This window comes from Dreissena polymorpha, chromosome 2, assembly GCF_020536995.1.
Source record: "Dreissena polymorpha isolate Duluth1 chromosome 2, UMN_Dpol_1.0, whole genome shotgun sequence".
Lineage (NCBI taxonomy): Eukaryota > Metazoa > Mollusca > Bivalvia > Myida > Dreissenidae > Dreissena > Dreissena polymorpha.
Genome location: NC_068356.1, coordinates 56547692 through 56569126, shown reverse-complemented (window position 1 = coordinate 56569126; position 21435 = coordinate 56547692). Strand labels below are relative to the sequence as shown.

The window sequence follows — 21435 nt, the reverse complement described above, 5'->3', positions numbered from 1 at the left end:
CATCTTTCTCCATGAAGGCGTGAATGGACATAAGTTGACCGCCGTTGAAAGGTGCGTCGACAATCTAAAAGAAAACAATACACAAACTGAGCAATTATATATGTATATGCTTGTTCTTCTATGATACTGAAGTAATAAACCTTTCTTTTGGGTAAAATTTATAGTTTATGATTATGATATGCAGTTACTGCTAATTAGATTTTTACCTTAAATGTTCCGTCGATAAACCACCGTTTAGTACTTCGCAACAAACGGAGTTGGTCTTGGGTGGCGAACAGGATGTGTCTGGCCTCTTGCACCGGAATGTCCCCAATGATGAAATCTCTGCATTGTAGATAGTCATAGTTGATCTATAATTAGAAGATACATAACATAAATAACATGCAAATCACATACTTATGCAACGTTATAAAATGTCAGTAAAAATACAAGTGCGCCGTCAAATTTCAATGATTACCTCAAACGATAGGTCCGTGGGATTTGCCGGTCTTTCCTTGTACCTGTGGCGGTTTACAGCACGTGCAACATTTTCCGGTATGAATAAATTCGGCTGTGTCATTGGCACGGAATCCATTGCTTATTCCACCAACTCTCTAGCCGATTTAAAAAGTTGACAACGAGACCCAACTTGTGCCTGGAAATTTATTCAATAAAGTACTTATTTTTGACAAGTTTTATTTTTTACTTACATTAACACCTATATACATCAATTTTATTATAGTACTTTTGCTACTTTTACTTTTATTAACTTTTACGTGTGCAATTACCTTGGTTTTAACTTGCATTTTAGACATCACACAGGGATCGGCTGCGTGCAAGTGACGCTGAGACCCCTCTGTGAATGTTTCACCGACCTGTAAGACAGTGGCGTGCCACCTCATCACTTTACTTCGGACACTGCACCCCCAAAGGGTGGACTTCTTCAGGTTTTTCTTAAATATAATGCAAGATTTCTCAAAGTAATCGAACAACACACTCTTTAGAAATAGGCTTATACAATGCAATTATTGTACATGTTATAATGTATAATGATGTGCTTATACCTTTACACCATACGTGAAGCCGGCACTGCTCACCGACAGCTTCCCGCCTCTTTTGCTGCCTTTTTCAAATACTTCATACGTTGTACGTTGTACGTCAATGGTCGACGAATCCAGGGATTCGTCCAACACAGAGCTGTAATACAAAGTCATGATACCAGATTAATGGTAATAAAATCTGATTTTACTAATATTATTGGTACAATGCGAATATCATCGGTTCGTGTTCAATGTCATTTCATCAAATAGTATTATGCTAATAAAAATTCTAGCGAACTTACTTTTCTTGAGTTTCTGTATTGACTTCTATTTCTCTATTGATGATATTAAACGAAAAATTTGTTGCGTCTGTGACCGGGTCGACTTTCTCCCGATTTGTCTTAATAGTGGTTTATAACCCTTACCTATTATTTTAACATTATATTTTCTTGAGTGTGATCACATGATCATATCCGAGGGAAAAGGTGGAAGACATTTTTATGTAATCTAAAACCACCAGTTAAAACTTCACTCTAGTGGTCAATATTGGTTCGTATGTTTGTATGTGATTGTATGTTATTGAAAACGTTTGCAATGCATTGTTTTCTTTGTATTTTGTTTGAGGTTTGAACATGTTAAATGTTCAAATCATATGATTTCGCGAATGTTCAGAATGGCAGCAAATTAGTATATTCACTTTTAGATAACAACTTATACACTCAGTTGAAACACCATAATATCTGTTTGCATGCTCTAATTTACAGCACCAGTAGGGTGAGAGAGGATTGAAGGAAGAGAAAGAGAAAAGGGGACTCAATTCCACAAATTGGTAAGAATTGTATAAATTGTATTGTGTTGAATGAAATATTTGTTAACTCATTAATTGGAAAGTTGTTGATGCTGCGTTGCTGTATTTATGATTATTGTTGTCATTGTTGTGCATGGATCTTATATGAATGGTTGAGTCATATAAATTACATGTTAAGGCCACTAGAACAGAACTATTGTTTATTGTTTAGTATTTTATTGTTTTATATATTTCAGATCCTTCGATTGAGATTCACTCTGGGATACCAGTTATTTCTTCTGCATAATTTGATTATGAACTTCTAACCTTATTAAAAGAAGTGAACTTGGAAACTGTCTTGAATTATAAATTTATCTTGTGTATTGGTTTACAACACCCGTAACCAATGGTTACAAATGGCGCCCAACGTAAATTATCCACAGATGTAGGAATCTGATCAGACAAGCGCATTCTTCAAGACCATCGTCACCGGTATACAGGCCTAGGCTCCAACTTGTACATGTACAGGACATCACGACTTATCCGAAGGATTTCTTCTAGAACCAACACTTCATGTGGACATTTATTAACGCACAAAACTATTGTGCAATTAGGACTTGAAACAGTGTTATTATTTTAATAAATATATTGTGTTCTGGTGGCCAGAAAAAGAAAAACAGCAGATTTGTAAGTAATATTTTTAGAGGAAATTTTGCAGTTGTTACAGTTTTGATTTTGGCCATATTTTATTAATTTCTTTAAAACAAAAAAAGGTGGGTTGGAAAAAAACTGTAACATCTTGTTTATTTCCATTGTGTATGATATTGTAAGTACGAAAGTGATTTTTGAAGAGATTTCACAGGATTCACTTTAATTAATTGGTGGCGGAATACAGTATTTAATATTGGCATTCTTACTAATATTTCATTAATAATCACATTGCTGCTATTCTGAATTTACTTTTATTACTCTACATTACTTTTGATAGTGTTGCAACCGTTTCAGTTATTTTTTATTGCTGACCCATATTCAATATTTTCTGTTCTGTTCCTGGTTATTAACTGGAATATCTGTCTGTGTTGACCTTGAAGTTGACATTTGGTGCTGACATTTCGTGACTATTGACAAGTAAATAGTTCAGCAGTTTTACTATGTAGTATTAGAAATTTAGTTAGATTTGGTAGTTGTGCCAACTAAAAAAAGTTTTGAAACAAAAGTCTTTTATTGCAATATTTTGTATTACATATTGTAATTTCTACATTATTAAATAATTATTCAACCAATATAAATATAATTCTGTTTAAATTTCAGTTTTGTCAGATATTTCTTTTCAGAAAAAGAGTTCATACATATATATGCAAATACATGTATGACCGACACATTTCATAGTTTAATTAAGTGTTTTTTTCATCCTGTTCTGTAGTTTTACCACAGATTAGGATTATAACTTGGTTCTGTATAATTGAAATTGGGAATTTTCTGAACGACAGGAGATATTACAAACATTGTTCGGTTTACCGTAAAGTTTTTATACTTCATAATAAGCGCACCTTGTGCGTATTTACCCTAAAGCTATTGTTAAATAGTTCATTAAATCAAAGTTAATAATTTTATTAAACACACTTAAACTGTTTAAAGAGATTAAAATAAAATAATTATTTAATACCAATTAATTATATAAGTAAAATAAATAATAATAAAAAAAAAAAAAAATAAACTTTTTAATTACATTGATCATAGCTGTGATTAGTGTATGCCATTTATAACTTTAACATAAAAGTATACTGCTATTACATTTTAAGATATGTGAATTTTATTGTGAATGAATGTTATCATGATTGTATTATGTTGTGCTGTTTGACATTTTATTTTTTGTACAACGGGTTGTTTTGGATATTGAAATTTACAGACATAGTGAAAATCTTCGGCCATTCAGTGCTTCACAGGTGTATTATAGACTTATTAAAAAGTGATTTTGACTTTTATGTGTGAAAGACAATTAATAGTGAGTGACATTTAAACTTTGTGCATAGTTATAAACATTAAACTGCTTAGTGGAAAAGTTTGTTAAATGGCTGATTCTGAGGAGGAGCAACAAGAAGAAGGAAAATTCAACATGGCGACGGGACCGGTAGACTTAACAAAGGACGAAGTTAAGTTGTTGGAAGCCTTGAAAATTTTTGGTATCCAACCGAAGTGTGACACTCCACAAGATATGCTAAGAATTGCACAAGCGTTCGGAAGTGTGAAAAGTGAAGAGCCGGAACATGTGGTGCCTAAAGCGACTGAAGTTAAAGTGGGTTATCAATACCCAAAACTGTCCATATTCTTCGGAGATCAAGGGAAAGGGGAAGTCACATGGGATACTTTCAAGTATGAGGTGGAGGCCACAGTCAACAGCAAGGTGTTCAAATCAGAACAAGTTTTATTGGGTGTTCGACGTGCTGTGAAAGGAAGTGCTGGCGATGTACTACGTCGTCTAGGACCTGATGTGACTCTTCAAGGAGTCATGCAGAAGCTTGACAGCACATATGGTTGTATAGAGTCGCGTGAAAGTGTAATGCGGAAATTTTATTCTAGCCAACAACAGACAGGAGAGTCTGTTTCAGCCTATGCCGCTAGGTTAGAGGAATTATTTGAAACTGCCATTCATCTGAAGGCTTTGAAACGATCTGACATGGATGTGTTGAAAACTGTTCTACATGCTGGATTAAAAAAGGATTTGAAGCATCTGTCAACTTACCAATGTGACAAGCTGGTTGAATACGATGAATTTAAGCGAGAATTAAGGAAGATAGAAGCAGATATGAAGGAGTCAGTTGGGGAAACGAAAACATGTAAACCTGCTGTAAATGTTGAAACGAAAGAGCAGTCTGATCTATCGGAAATGAAAGAATTGCTTAAACAATTGAACCATCGAATAGACCAGATGGAGAAAAAGCAGGAAGCGCCCCAGTATTACATAGGAAGAAATTATTACAGGGGTCAGGGTCGTAATGCTTATGCGACAAGTAATTTTAGAGGTGGTCGTAGCACTTCTTATGATAGGGGCAGTGGCCATGGTAATTTCTATAGGGGTAGAGGTGCTGATGCACCTAGAGGAAACTTTAGACCTCAAAGCATGGCGTTCAATGTAGAATGCTATCAATGCCATGAAAAAGGGCATGTTATGAGAGACTGTCCTGCAAATGCAGAGGTCATTTGTTTCAAATGTAGAGAAAAAGGGCACAAACAATGGCAATGCCCAAAAGTGTAAGTGCCTCGGTAACAGGGTCGAACGTAGGCACACATAGGATAGACCCTCAACTTGTTGGCGAAACAAATGAAGTCAAAGTTTGTATAAATGACATCCAGACACTTGCACTTTTAGACACAGGCAGTTGTGTCAGCGTTATATCAGAGTCTTTTCATAAAAATCAACTGGTAAATATTGAGATACAACCTTTAAACACTCTTTTGAAAATTGAATGCGCGGATGGTAAAGAATTGCCATATATTGGATATATTGAAATTGATTTGAAGATTGATGAAGGTTTGCCTAGGTCTACATTGAAACATTGTTTGTTTCTTGTGTCACCTGACACTCATTACTCTTCCAGAGTACCAGTAATCATAGGCACCAATATATTACAAGAATATTTGACAGAATGCAAACAAAACTTTGGAGATACTTTTCTACAAAAAGCTAAACTTCACACCCCTTGGTACCTTAGTTTAAGATCCATGGTAATAAGAGAAAAAGACCTTAAAAAGAATAAGAATAAAATTGCTTTAATAAGATGTGCAGTTCCGCACAAAGTTTTATTAAAGCCAAATGAGTGCTTGGAATTGAATGGGTACATTGACCGGACTGTTAATTACCCTGATACAACAGCATTGTTGCATGAGTCAGAACACAGCAACTTGCCATTATATGTAGATGTGACACCGGCAGTTGTGAATGTGAAGTCGGATCAGAAACATGTTATTGTTACATTATCTAATCTGACAACCAACACTGTTGTTATTTCACCAAAAGCTATATTGTGTGAACTGCAACCAGTAACTGTTACAAAAGAGGAAAATTGCACTCTCAATACTGAACATGAAGAAATAATAGACACATTGAACATTGACGAACACAGAATATTGTCAACTGAACAGAGAGAGAAATTAAAACACTTACTTAGGACACATAAAGACATTTTTTCAACTTCAGAAACTGACATAGGAGTATGCAACAAAATAAAACATAGGATAGTTTTAATAGATGAAAGACCCTTTAAGCAAAGACATCGCAGAATTCCACCTCAAATGATAGAAGAAGTAATACAACACATTAACCAGCTTTTAGAAGGGGGAATAATTAGACCATCAAAATCACCATGGACAAGCAATGTTGTATTAGTAAGAAAGAAAAATGGTAAACTTAGGATGTGCGTCGATTATAGAATGTTGAATGATAAAACAGTTAAGGACGCATATGCATTACCACGAATCGAAGAAGTGTTTGACTGCTTAAATGGGGCGAAGTTTTTCTCTACTATAGACATGAAGTCCGGGTATCACCAGGTTGAGGTAGAGGAAAGCCACAAGGAACGCACAGGATTCACAGTTGATTCCTTAGGATTCTATGAGTTCAACAAAATGCCGTTTGGTTTGAGCAATTCGCCAGCCACTTTTCAAAGATTAATGGAGGAATGCCTACAAGGACTAAACATGAAAATCTGCGTAATATTTCTGGATGACCTAATTATATATAGTGACACATATGAACAACATTTAGAAAGATTAAATATCATACTTGAGAAATTGAAATCATGTAATCTGAAACTAGCTGCTGAGAAATGCTCTTTTTTCCAGACAAAAGTCAATTTTCTAGGTCATGTGGTCAGTGCAGACGGTATTGAAACGGACCCTGCAAAAATACAAAAAGTAAAGGACTGGCCTACACCTGAAAATGCGGATGAATTGCGCTCATTTCTAGCCTTTGCGGGATATTACCGCAGATTTGTCAAGGATTTTAGCAAAATTACAAGGCCATTATCAGAATTGCTTCCTCCAACATCAGTTAAAAAGGGCAAATCAAAACATCATAAACTTTGGAAATGGACTGACAATGAACAAGAGATATTTGATAAACTGAAGCACATTTTATGTTCTCCTCCAATTTTAGCGTATCCTGATTTCAATAAACGCTTTGAGTTGCATACCGATGCGTCAATAAAAGCTTTAGGTGCTGTCCTATACCAGACTCAAGAAGATAAGAAACGGGTTATTGCTTATGCAAGCCGTGCCTTGAACAAAGCCGAAAGAAATTACAGTGCCTTTAAGTTGGAATTCCTAGCTCTTAAGTGGGCAGTGACTGAAAAGTTTTCAGACTACCTATCTTTAAATCACTTTTCAGTTATTACTGATAACAACCCGCTTACTCATATCCTGTCTAGTGCGAAGTTGGATGCAACTGGTCAGAGGTGGGTAGCTGCATTAGGACAATACTCATTTGATATTGCTTACAGACCAGGCATGCAAAATACAGATGCTGATGGGATGAGTAGGTATCCATATGAACGGGTTGTAAATAATAATGCAGAAATGGTAACAATTGATGAACACACGGTAAAGGCAATATGTAACGGTATGATTACTGTAAATTCATACATTGAAACTTTGCCTATGGCTTCTCTCAATTTTGAGGAAATTGATGAAATAGGTCAAGGACTAGCACAAAAAGAATTAAGAAAAATCAGAAGAATGCAAAGGCAAGATCAGTTCATTGATCGTTGGAGAAAATACAAAATAGATGAGACAATTCCATCTGTATTCATGACAAAAAATGATTTTATTATGAAAAAACAGTTCAACAATTTTAAAATTAAACGTGGAATTTTATATAGAGTAATACATGATGAAGATCAAGTTATAGAACAACTTGTTGTACCAGACTGTTGCAAAAAAGATATCCTAAAAGGAGTACATGACAATGTAGGCCATCCCGGAAAAGAAAGAACAATGAGGTTGATGAGGGAGAGATTTTACTGGCCAGGGATGGCAGCTGAAATAGATGATTATGTGAACAAATGTGATAGATGTTTAAGGCGGAAGTCTGTTGTAGGTAGAGCTCCACTAGTGAGTATTACCACAACATATCCTTTGGAATTAGTTTGTTTCGACTACTTGACTCTGGAACCATCTAAAGGAGGTATCAGTAACATCTTGATTATCACAGATCATTACACAAAATATGCTGTTGCCATACCGACAAAAAATCAAACTGCGAAAACAACAGCTGAAGCGTTTTATAACAACTTTGTAGTGAATTACGGAATACCAACACGTTTACATTCGGACCAGGGTGCTAATTTTGAAAGCGACATTATCAAGGAACTTTGTAAATTAACAGACATTAAAAAAAGCCATACAACACCTTACCATCCTCAAGGCAATTCAGGGCCTGAGAGATTTAATAGAACCTTATTGGATATGCTTGGAACCTTGAATAATGAACAGAAAAAAGTTTGGAAAAAGTACATCGGACATCTTGTATATTCTTATAACTGTGTATCACATGAGTCAACAAGGTATTCACCATATGAATTAATGTTTGGAAGGAAGCCGAGACTTCCTATTGATGCAACATTTGAAAAAATCAGAGACCAAACAGTTAGTAAGGAGACAGATGACTACATTAAAGAGCTGAAAGAAAGAATGGACACTACCAGAAAGATAGTACAAATTCATACAGAAAAAGCCAAAACTAAACAGAAAAAAGGCTATGACAAAAAAGCAAAAGCTGTCAAAATATCTGTAGGAGATAAAGTTTTAGTTAAACGACTGGCATTTGATGGCAAACATAAAATTGAAGACAAATATGAAAATGAAGTATTTGAAGTTGTGCAACAGCCAAGGGATGATATACCTGTATTCAAAGTCAGAAATGAAGATATTGGAAAAGAAAGAGTATTACATCGAAACCATTTGTTTCGAATAGAGGGACAGGAAAATGAAAGTGAAGAATTGATTGCTGAGCAGTGCAAAGATTATGAAACAGACGTTTCAGTGAAAAAGGAGTTAGGTGACGTCACCAGAAATGATGATTCCGAAAGTGAAGAGGAAGCGTACTTTGTATATACTACATTGGCAAATGGGGACGCCCATGCTTCAGTCACTAAGAGTAAGAATCAGGAGATTGAAAATCTGAGTGTTGATTCAGAATCAGAGTCTGAAACAAATGTTGAGTCAGATAATGTTGCAGTGGGAGATGCTGTAAGTAATCAACCTGAAGGGTTGGATACAAAGGAGAATGTTGAGCCCAAAGCTGATAATTCAGAGGCTAGTGAGGATATTGTACCAGATGAAGTGAATACAGGAATTACATCTGAACATATAGAGGCAAATAAAATAGAACCACAGGAAAAGAATAGGAACAGTAGTGGTATAGAAATTAATGCAGAAAGTTCAAGACATGAGATAGATCATAGTGGAAGTGTTAAGAGTAAAACACCACCTGTTCCTCAACTTCGAAGATCTGTGAGGCCTAGAAAACCACCCGATAGATATGGTGCGTATCTAATGACCTCAACGACACCAGAAACACTAGAAAGTAAAATAATGAATTTAAATATTTTACTTAATTCAGGGGTTTTGGAAGATATGGAGGTTGAAATTGCCAATAAATTAGTTGGGGCAATATTTCAGTGAAAACTGACAGGATTTGATATGTTTTTTTACATTGATTTTAAAATATGTGTGTAAACTTGTATATAGTTTTAACAATTACATGTGCATTGAAATGATTTCATAGAAGTATTATTTAGACATTATTGTCTGATTGTTATATTTGGTTTCTGAATACAAATCATTTCACAACATGTAAATGTTCAATGCTATGTTGAGTATTGATACATGTATATAATACATGATATAATATTGTTGTATGTACATGCATGTTTTAGATTGTATTAAGGTTTAATTTGTATATAACTGTGTATTGCTTACAGTTACATCAATTACAGTTACATCACATAATTTATGATAGAAATTGTGTTTATCTTAAATATGAGATACATATAATCTTGCATAACTAAAAAAAAAAAAAAAAAAAAAAAAAAAACAACATCATTAAAAATATATATTAATTGTTCATTATAGTTTAAGTTAATCAAAACAATATAAATATAAATGATTAACAAAATTATAGTCAATGTAATCTTTTGTCTTTAATATAAATGTATACAATAATAAAACTAAATTAAAATAAAATGTTAATAATAAATAAATAAAATTAAAATATATTTTAGATTTTAATAAGACCTGCGAGGTCGCAGTTAAAAGGTGGGGAGGAGGAGCTTGGATTGGTTGGTGCAGTTACTATTATGTAGTGATTGAGTGTAATGTAGTTGACATTTTTTTGTCGTTTAGATCTTGTATAGTATTATTTGTAATAAATACAATGTAGTTGCTTTTAATAAGTACCTAGAAGATAAGTTATGGAAGATTGACGGATTTGACTGATTGGGTCTATGACGGGACGTCATTTCTCGAAGTGGGGGAGTATGTGACCGGGTCGACTTTCTCCCGATTTGTCTTAATAGTGGTTTATAACCCTTACCTATTATTTTAACATTATATTTTCTTGAGTGTGATCACATGATTATATCCGAGGGAAAAGGTGGAAGACATTTTTATGTAATCTAAAACCACCAGTTAAAACTTCACTCTAGTGGTCAATATTGGTTCGTATGTTTGTATTTGATTGTATGTTATTGAAAACGGTTGCAATGCATTGTTTTCTTTGTATTTTGTTTGAGGTTTGAACATGTTAAATGTTCAAATCATATGATTTCGCGAATGTTCAGAATGGCAGCAAATTAGTATATTCACTTTTAGATAACAACTTATACACTCAGTTGAAACACCATAATATCTGTTTGCATGCTCTAATTTACAGCACCAGTAGGGTGAGAGAGGATTGAAGGAAGAGAAAGAGAAAAGGGGACTCAATTCCACAAATTGGTAAGAATTGTATAAATTGTATTGTGTTGAATGAAATATTTGTTAACTCATTAATTGGAAAGTTGTTGATGCTGCGTTGCTGTATTTATGATTATTGTTGTCATTGTTGTGCATGGATCTTATATGAATGGTTGAGTCATATAAATTACATGTTAAGGCCACTAGAACAGAACTATTGTTTATTGTTTAGTATTTTATTGTTTTATATATTTCAGATCCTTCGATTGAGATTCACTCTGGGATACCAGTTATTTCTTCTGCATAATTTGATTATGAACTTCTAACCTTATTAAAAGAAGTGAACTTGGAAACTGTCTTGAATTATAAATTTATCTTGTGTATTGGTTTACAACACCCGTAACCAATGGTTACACGTCATTGTCGTCTATGCTGTCGTCCTCGTTTCTGGTTGTGTCGCCCCTTTCGATATTTCCTTCATCGTCCATATTTCCGGTAGTTTCCTTGATGTTTCCCTCGAACTGCATTTTTTCCTCTGCCCGCGTTGAGTCGTCCCTTTCTATATCTTCTTCGTCGTCCATGCTTCCGGTAGTTTCGTTGACGGGTCCCTCGTCCTGCATATTCTCCTCTGCCTGCGTTGTGTCGTCCCTTTCGATATCTTGCACATTTCCTTCTTCCCGCGTACCGTCCAAGTCCTCGTCGGTTACGTTGTGACCGATGTCGCTTTTGTTAAAACCCAAATCCCAATTTGGAGCAATGTCGTCGGCATCAATATCGGTGGCCTCTGTTCTATGTGTTTGTACTTTTGAACAAGGACTGCATACGAACTCAAGCTCGCATCCTGACTTCACAGCGGCTTTGTATTACCAGAAGAAATACATGTGCAATGACGGATTTATTGTTTATCAGATTATCCATACAATATATCGCTGGATTATAAAATAACTTGAAACGACCAGGGCCGAAACGACCAGGGGCCGAAACGTCTTGGGGGCGAAACATCCGAGGACCCTTTTCATGTATGACGTACCCTGTCAAAAGTACAGATACGCCAACAGCTAAAAATATATATCACAGCGGTGACAAAATTGTTACCGCGGTAACATTTTTGTCACTGCGGTAATAAATTTATCACTGCGTGTTGTGATACTTTGTTTGACCCAAACAGTTTGATAAGAGTTAAATCGAACTAACCAATGAAACAACGTCTTGAAAAACGGCAAATCGGCGAATATTTACTGCGAAGTTTTCAAGATGTCTGCCTCCATGGATACTGAAAAAAACATTTCAGATCATGAGTTTGGTAATTTTAATCTTCGGACACAAGGATGACGACAATTAAGGTATACTTACATAATCATTCATCGATTAACATTCCTACATAAAGTTTATAAGAAAGTGTGTCGAATTTACGTTATGATATTGTTTATTATGTATCACGATATCGACAAATAAAGTCTTTATTGTAAATAAACTTGTTTATACTGGTTAAATTATATGCTAGATTAAGTACTAGATCTGCGTTTACCCTTTGTTATGGTTATGATAATAATTGATGGCCGCGATACAATTCATTTTGGAAACAATAGTTACAACCAGGTGATTTATCATACATGTACCATTGTCAAAATTAAGTTAAATCATGTTGACATTGGTGGGGTATCATGTACATGTAAATTCATTGGGCCCAAACTGCAGAAAACAAATTCAAGCAAACAACTGTACGGTTTAAATTGAAAATTAAAAAAAAAATGTGCAGATGAAAGACTGTCAGTCAGCCTGACAAGAATTTTTTTAAAACCTATTTATTTAAGCTCGATTGCATAGAAAGCCTAAAAGTAAGGAATATTTGAAACACTCTCGAGTCTGTTTCCTGGGTTTCAATGGGGGAGATCTAAAATACACTCCCACAGAGGGGTTCCAACCCTTGACCTCATAATGGACACCATATCCACTACGTCACGGCGACAAGAACATTTGATACCACTACCAGTTTTTATATCCAGGGCCCTCAATCCGTTTTAGGGGAAGCGGGTCGCTACCCTCATGAGGGGGAATTTTCGCGGCGTTTCCCTTTTTGAGGGATTTTCTTACAACTCTCTAATTATTACATATGTACATGTTTGCACTATATTCATTTCTTTTTTCATAATTAAGTATGTTTATCAAGATTAAATTGAAATAGAATTGAGATATAATAATCATGAGACACATCTTTAAAATATATTTTTTTAATCAGGGGGAATTCCCCCCCCCCATCAAAAGGGGAAAAAATACTTTTCAGGTGGGGAACTGCGGCCGAAATTCGGCCGCAGATTTGATAGATTGAGAGCCCTGAATTATCATTTATTCAAATTATGCCTTTATTTATAACGGGGTATGGCAAGGATCCATCTTCAACAACACTATTCAACTGTAAAATACATTGCATCAACACTGTTTCCTGTTACTGTAGATTTTGACAATTTAGATGCGTTTGTTTAGTCGGAGTCAAAATTCTGTCAGACTGTTTTAAATTTTGCAAACAATGTTGCAGGATACGTTAATGCAATTTTTTTATGTTCCTTACAAACTTAATGAGTCTCTTGTTGACAATTTACCTTTAAGGATTACATGTATAGTCACTAGGGCTGTCACGATTCACCGGTATACCGGTATATCGCGGTGCATGTCGTGAAAAAAATCGCACCGCGGTACGGCGTTGCCGCACCGGTTTTTTTAATATTATAATATTAGCACAGATATAAATACATTACATAATTATTTTGATATAGATATCGTTTTGAAAAATGTAGAAGCGGTTCAAAAGGGCTAAATAAATAATCCGTTAATATCCAGGTCAAGCAAGCGCTTCCACTTGTAGATGTTTAACTTTCACGTTTAAAATACGGCGATGTATGGGTCCGTACCTTTTTTGGAATTAGTGACAGATTTCCTTCGCAAATAAGTTCATAATTATCCAAAAGATGTTTATTCTTTTTCTTATTTTCTTTCTTTAGTATATCGATCGTTCAAAGCATGGCACTTCCGAATCATGTTATCTTAAGATTCTGAATAAGTCGAGGAAGAGTCAGAACGCTACGGATTTTCAATACTGGGCCCGCTGACTCCCCATTTTGAACATGCCCTTGAAGCGTTCGATTTACACAGATCGTAGTCACAGCTATTGTAAACAACATGGCGGACATTTTAGAAAAAGACGCGAACAATAACATTATAACAATGACTACTTCTATCAAGTTTATTACAGTTTCTTTTACAGTTTCTAGTCATACTATGATACCAGTGTTTTCTGATTATTGAGTTTAATAAAGTTTGTAAAACTTGTTATTCTGCTGTTTTCTTCACAGATACATATTCTGTAAAATATCGCGGTACGTACCGCGATACAGTGTTGCCATACCACGATATACCGCGGTACACTCACGGCGTATCGTGACAGCCCTAATAGTCACTAAGTGTTTGTGTTCATATCACTTTATCATATATGGTAATCATTATCTTGAAAATATTTGGACTACATGAATTCTTTTCTTATCGTGACAATAGTAGTTAAACACTGCATTGTAATGTTCATTGTACTAGTGCGTCTACAATTTACATTTTAGAATTACATGTGTAGTAACTAAGTGTTTGTTTTCATAGCTCATTATTGTAAACGGTACTCATTATCTTGATAATATTTGGACTAAATTAATTGAGACAATAGTGGTTAAAAACTGCACAATAATGTTAATTTTACTAGTGCGTACAAAATGTGTTTGTTTTCACTAATATTGCAAAACAAATATTTCAATATGATTTAGAGTAGGTAGGTTGGCATTTCCTTTTTTAAATGATTTTTATTTTATACACAAGCTATTCCTACTGAAACAAAGATATCCAGAGACAAAAATCTCCCAATTGCCTATACATGTATAACATTCTTTCCATATACTAAGAAGTTGGCCAAATTATGTTTTTGAGATATGATAAAATGCAAAAAAGAAATAAAAAAACAAGTTTATTTCAAACGGCAATAAAATGCTTAGGGTCTGCTCCGCACACAAAAAGGGTCCGTCGGCTTTTGAAAACAATTTTTTTTCTCGGCCTAGTTGTTCCTGTTGTGGATTACCCAGTTGCTGCCTGTTTCGAGTTTTATTTGTTATCCCAAAGCCCTGCTTTAAATCTGTGTGGGACTATGTTTTAACATTGAAACTTGAAACTTGCTAATTTGATGAAACACCTATTTATATAATTATACTCAATGGCTAGTTCTTCTTGAATGCTCTGAGCTTTAATGAGTACATACGTACAGCTCAAAGTTCTTCTTTGTAAAATTAAAATCAATGTAAAAAAATAATGTCACACATATGTTCATAAAATCGAGTTAAATCAACCTAATACATTGTTACAAACACAATACCTGTTACAATCGACATCAATTTGCGTCTACTGTGTTGAGAAATGCTCAAAACATAAAATTGATATCAAATTGTTTATGGCGGAAGTTGTTATTGTCGATTAGAGCAAAGGGAAAGAAAGGGTTACACTGCACAAATTGTTTTCACAGTGGTATCTGACGATCTGGTCTTATGGTAGCAGTTGAAATTGTATTGTGTATAACATTGTAGTTTAAATCAGGACACATTCTTATGACTGTAATTTCGCTGCGATCGGATAAGTGGCATGTTCCGTTAGTAAGTTGAATAATATCGGGCGTATGTTTGCATTGTAAACAAGTTGTTATTAAAATAAAAATACTATGTGGTGTTGGTGTAACTTTTACTATTTTACTAAGTGAATGAGGGTTGAAATGCTATGAAACACTTTCTGCACCAATTAAAATATTTATTGAACATATTCCATATTTGTTTTCGGCTATGGCTATTTGGCTAGATTATTTAATATACATGTATACATAGAAAATATTGCAGCACACACACACACACACACACACACACACACACACACACACACACACACACACACACACACACACACACACACACACACACACACACACACACACACACACACACACACACACACACACACACACACACACACACACACACACACACACACACACACACACACACACACACACACACACACACACACACACACACACACACACACACACACACACACACACACACACACACACATACACACACACACACACACACACACATACACACACACACACACACACACACACACACACACACACACACACACACACACACACACACACACACACACACACACACACACACACACACACACACACACACACACACACACACACACACACACACACACACACACACACACACACACACACACACACACACACACACACACACACACACACACACACACACGCACACACGCACACACACACACAAAGTATAAAGAAATGGAAAAAAGAAACACCATAAAAGAAACTAAACAAACAAAACAAGAAAGAACAAAGAAATGAATATGCATTGTTATAATGAAATATAAACACATACAGCTAAAAGATTTACAGAAAGCGGAAACCTAAGCACAATCGAGGGACACCACACATAATCAATTGGTCACTGTCGGCTCAGGAACTACTTTAAAGTACCCCGTGTACCCTTAGGTAAACTAAATGTTCCCCGGGTACGAATAATACGTTTAAAGGCACCCGGCAATATGACGGGGTTCTTTTAGTATATTTTCCGTACACCGGGAACAGTGTAGTAAACTTAAAAGTACCTGGGATACCATATACACACATACAGCTGATAAATTTACATATATTTCCCTGTGTGTGATCGTGCTTATTGAAAGCGAAAGCCTAACCACGATCGAGGGACACCACACATAATTTACGCTCAATTGGTCATTGTTGGCTCAGGTACTACTTAAAAGTACCCCAAGTACTCAGAAGTATTCTACAATGTACCCCGGATACGGAAAATACGCACCCGGTCATACTCCGGAATACTTTTTAAAACCGGTATATATTTTCTGTACCCCACATACTTTGCAGTATATTTTTTAATTACAACGGGTACTTGAAGTAGTATCTGAGCCGACAATAACCAATCGAGCATAATTTACTATTGTTTAATTAAATCATTTTATATTTCGAGTCCGCATTGAAGACGTACATAAAGTTGAAAGGCGGTAATGCATGTGTTCATTTGTTTACCATATGAGTGTTTTGGTATATGCATGTATGGAAATACCTGAATTGTGTATGATCAATCTAGTAGGAGAATTAATTGAGACTTGCAATTACACCATATGGTAAACGTCGAACGCTACACTATGGTATTACGACCGATGTCCTCCTATCTAAACGTTCTGATAAAAGTTTAATTTTTTCTAAGTACGGGATTTTTTTCACCACGACGTCCTTAAGTTTGCTCATGCCTTGGTGGCACCTTTGCCCAAGGTCCTCACAGAGACGCTCTTTCATTAAGATGTTAACGAGCATCTTCATGTCCTCGTCTCGTCTCGTGTTCCATGCTTCAACCACCGACTTATCAAAGAATCGAATCCTGAACGAGTTTTCCGGGGATGGAAGTGTGAAGATCGTGGTGGCGACTGTGGCCTTTGGATTGGGGGTAAGTTACTGGACAATTAATAATGTGACCAACTACTCGAGCTTTCTGTAAATAGATTGACAAAACGTGTTTGTTTGATCTAGATATTACGGCATGGAGATGTGGTACATTGAATACATGAACCTTGTTGATAATCGAAGTCTCTTCATTTATCGAATTAAATATAAAGTTATTGATTAATTGATTGAGTACAGAGCGATTAATTCATGGCGTACAGGGCCATGCGTATGTATGGATTGGTGAACTTATTATGTGTCGATAACGTGGGCATTATGTTCCATGTTGAAAATACAAATCTAACATCTGGTCATTTACAGATTGACATTGCGGATGTTCGTCTAGTCGTCCACTGGGGTGCACCAAGAAATCCTTTGTCATACTGGCAGGAGGTGGGGAGGGCAGGCCGGGATGGGAAACCGTCCCTTGCAGTTGTCTATCCCTACGGTCGTTCGTTAGTGGGAGACAGTGGACTGAGAGAGACGTTTGAGTGCTTGAGGCTGTCAGTATTAAAGACTTTGTTAACTAAAGAGATGGGTGAAAGTGAGTTATGCGTTAGGGAAGGTTTCGTTTTAAAGAATTGTTCTGAATGTGAGTGTGATCTTTGTCAGTGTTGTTCGAGGTGCTGTGCAAAATGCGGATGTGTTGGTGTGATAGGTGTTTTGGAGAGATTTTTCATTTGATAATTGTCACTGATGAGAATGTAATGATTAACAGACAAGAATAACAAGCGAAGAATATATATGTACTGGCATTTCCCCAGAACTTTGGTCAGGCACAGCGGCAGGCGGTTGGTGTCGATTTCTTTATATACTGTCTAAATGTTATAAATCAAAATCCACACTACTTTGGAGCTACTAAACACAAAATTTTATAATATTTATGTATTTGTCCTCAGTTCATTTCAGTCATGTCAAATATTATAATATTAAATAACAACCAAAATAAACAGAAAGCAAAAAAATGATTGAAAAACATTCTGTGACCAATGGAAAATCTTGCTTCCAATTTCTTGTCGTTTATTAGATTGTATTCTGTCATGCACAGAGACTAAAGAAAAATGTGTTTTAGGTATTTAGCGAATTCCGTAAATATAAAAGAAACTATATATATGTATATATTGTATCTGAATATATTAAATGTTGGTACTGTGAAGTTATAGTCGCCGTTAAGAAAATAGTGTGAACAAATTTTAAATGGTCGGGAACAATCAAATAAGACGTTTGATTCCAATTAATTGTATTCATAACTTAAATTACGCACAACCGCAACACACATCAGTTATGGTTTATTTTTGAAGCAAGTTCTTTATACTTGTTTATTTTCTGCAATAGTCGTTAACAATTAAAATATTTAAAAGATCGCCGTGGCGTAGTGGATATGGTGTCCGCCTAGCGATCGGGAAGTCACGGGTTAAAACCTCACTGTGAGCGTTCCTTCGATCTCCCCCAAAAGACACCAAGTACTGGTTCTAGTCCCAGGAAACAGATTCGAGAGCGTTTATAAAAGCATACGGCTTTCGATGCAATCGAGCTAAAATAAATAGGTTTAAACTAATTAAAATTAAACAAACAAACAATTTGAGCATATCTTTAATTGCTCTACCTCCACATGTACCGGTAATAATAGATCATTATCGACCATTATTATGATATAACGACCATAATCGATCCCCATTAACGACCCGTAGATCGTTCATACGTGTTACCTATGCCCCTTATGCACACACCGCTGATAAGAGCGCTAATAAGAGCGTGCATGTTTTGATTGAACGTTGGCCGAATGTAGACAGCATCGGATTAAAGCTTGCAAGCTCTTGTGAAAATGTCAAGCGCACGTATTTTAGTCCGCTGGGCTAAAATCGCCTGGGGAAATCCCTGATTATATGTATCTATACATATGAATATATGGTGTTCGAATATATGTATGAATACTAGTTACACTTTGAACAGGTTGTTTTATATAAATCATTGTTCTTAAATCATGCTCCAGTGTTTTACTTATTGTTATAATGTATAATAATGTCTATCTCAGAAGTCAATGAATTACACTCAATATCAATATTAAAGTGATAAGTCTTATGTTACTAAGAAGTGAATTTTTAATTTATGTCTTACCTTACTTATGTCTTAAAGTATCTGATGAATAAGTCATTATCAATTGAAAGTCATACAACTTATGTTACTTATCAGTGATTACTTTTTGTAACTTCTATCAATTCCTAGTTTTCATAATTCTTATAATCCATGCACTACACTTTTGTTATTTTCTATTTTGTTTATGGCTAAAAGCAATTGTATGCTTTAGAGCTAATAAATGTTGCTGCTGTAGATGCTGTTGTGTTATAATTCCCTTACGGCAGATCTAAGGGTCATCGTTCCTTTTGTTTCTTCCTAATGTCTGTTGTCTGAGCGCTATTCATATACAATTAACATAAGTATTAATTAAAATTTGAACAAATTATATATAAAATTTCTGTCCATTTAAAACAAATATTTAATATTTGAAAATAACCTTTCTTAAAAACATAAATTGTATGTTCGGAGAAAAGCATAGGTAAACCGTTTATTGGTACATGTTGTAAACACACCGCATGCGTTCCTTTAATTTTTCTTTTGGTTAATAAAAACTGTTCGATATGCAAACAAGTTGACATTTACATTAATGCTTGACGTGTTTGAAACTTTGATAAAAATCTTTCTTCTGCGAGCACACCACATCATGTAAGTTATCTTAATTTGCTCATTATAGATATATTGACGATCTATTTGTGTTAATTCATGCCAGAAAATAGTTTATGTTGCTAATTTTACCAATAAATCTCCGCCTGAAATCCCGGCGGAGATTTTGCTATGGTAAATGGCGAAACCAGTTGCAACTCCCAGACCCGGAGGGTCAATAGCTGGGAGTTGGATTATTGCAACTAACTCAATGGCGTTGTACAAAACATATTTATGTACATTCAATTGATAAAATATATGAGTGATTGATACTATTATGCAGCATTAATTAAAGGATTAATAATCTAAAATTGTGTAATAAAAATAAAAATGCCGTACGAAACTGAAGCAATTAAATAATACCGGCTACAATATTAAAACACAGTAAAAATAAAATAGTATGTAATAAATTGATATAACTAGGCTTAAAACAATAATTATAATGATATTATGAGCAAATTTTTGGCAACATAAAGACACTGTATTTAATTAACTTTAAATAAACATTAACAGAAACATTAGCTTTAATTAATAGTAAAACAGTATAGCTTTAATTAGGACATTCCAATTTCTATTAGGCAGTTTATGTCTGTATTTTTTCAGAGATATAAGACATGGTGTTCAAATTGAGTATGCATGTTAACTATAACCAGGGGAAGCATATTTCCAAATGGCTATTTGCAAAAGAATTAACAATTTCTACTTTCCGACTTTGAGTTTACTCTAAAGTATCTTATTAGTTTAGGTTATATTATCTTTTTTTGTATTTATCCATTCAGTCATTTTATCTCAATAAGATTGTCACATTTTAAACAACTCTCTTTTATACATTGTTCTGGTGGACTGTATTACTGACACTCAAAATAGTGTAAAATGTTGTAAATTGTAATAAAACATTTCAACAAACAATTGTAAAACAGTTGTTAACAATCATGTTCAACTAAATTTGTTTTAATACATTTAAACATTTGTAATGGTATAATAGAGAGTCCTTAACACTTGTCAAATTATATTTTCAGAGTCCATCAAAGGTTGTGAAATCAAGGATATTCTATTGGAAGGAAAGACATGAATGCATTCAAGTTTCCTGTGAGCAATATGATTTCCTGACTTTGCCCAACAATATAAAACAAGAGAGTTAAACACTTGAAACTTGAAACGATGTGCTCCTAGAACCTGAAATGGCAACTCCAGCTCTCTGCAAAAGCATCATCTGGGCCCGTATTCACCAAACAATTCTTAGACTTAAGTCTAAGAATAAAGAAAATTCTTTAAATTAGAATATTCAAGAATTTCTTTAATTTTTGGTCAAACTCTCCAGTAAACATCTCTTTCTATATTATTCTTCATAAGAACATTTTGTTAATGACATA

General features: G+C 34.8%; 1 long non-coding RNA gene across 1 annotated transcript; it reads left to right on the top strand.

Moving 5' to 3' along the window:
* Positions 1 to 1397: 1397 nt before the first annotated feature.
* On the top strand, positions 1398 to 11111 carry LOC127867153 (uncharacterized). The gene is made up of 5 exons (XR_008043332.1): positions 1398 to 1568; positions 1784 to 1848; positions 2064 to 2493; positions 10736 to 10800; positions 11016 to 11111. It is a non-coding gene; the product is annotated as an uncharacterized LOC127867153 (long non-coding RNA).
* Positions 11112 to 21435: the final 10324 nt, after the last annotated feature.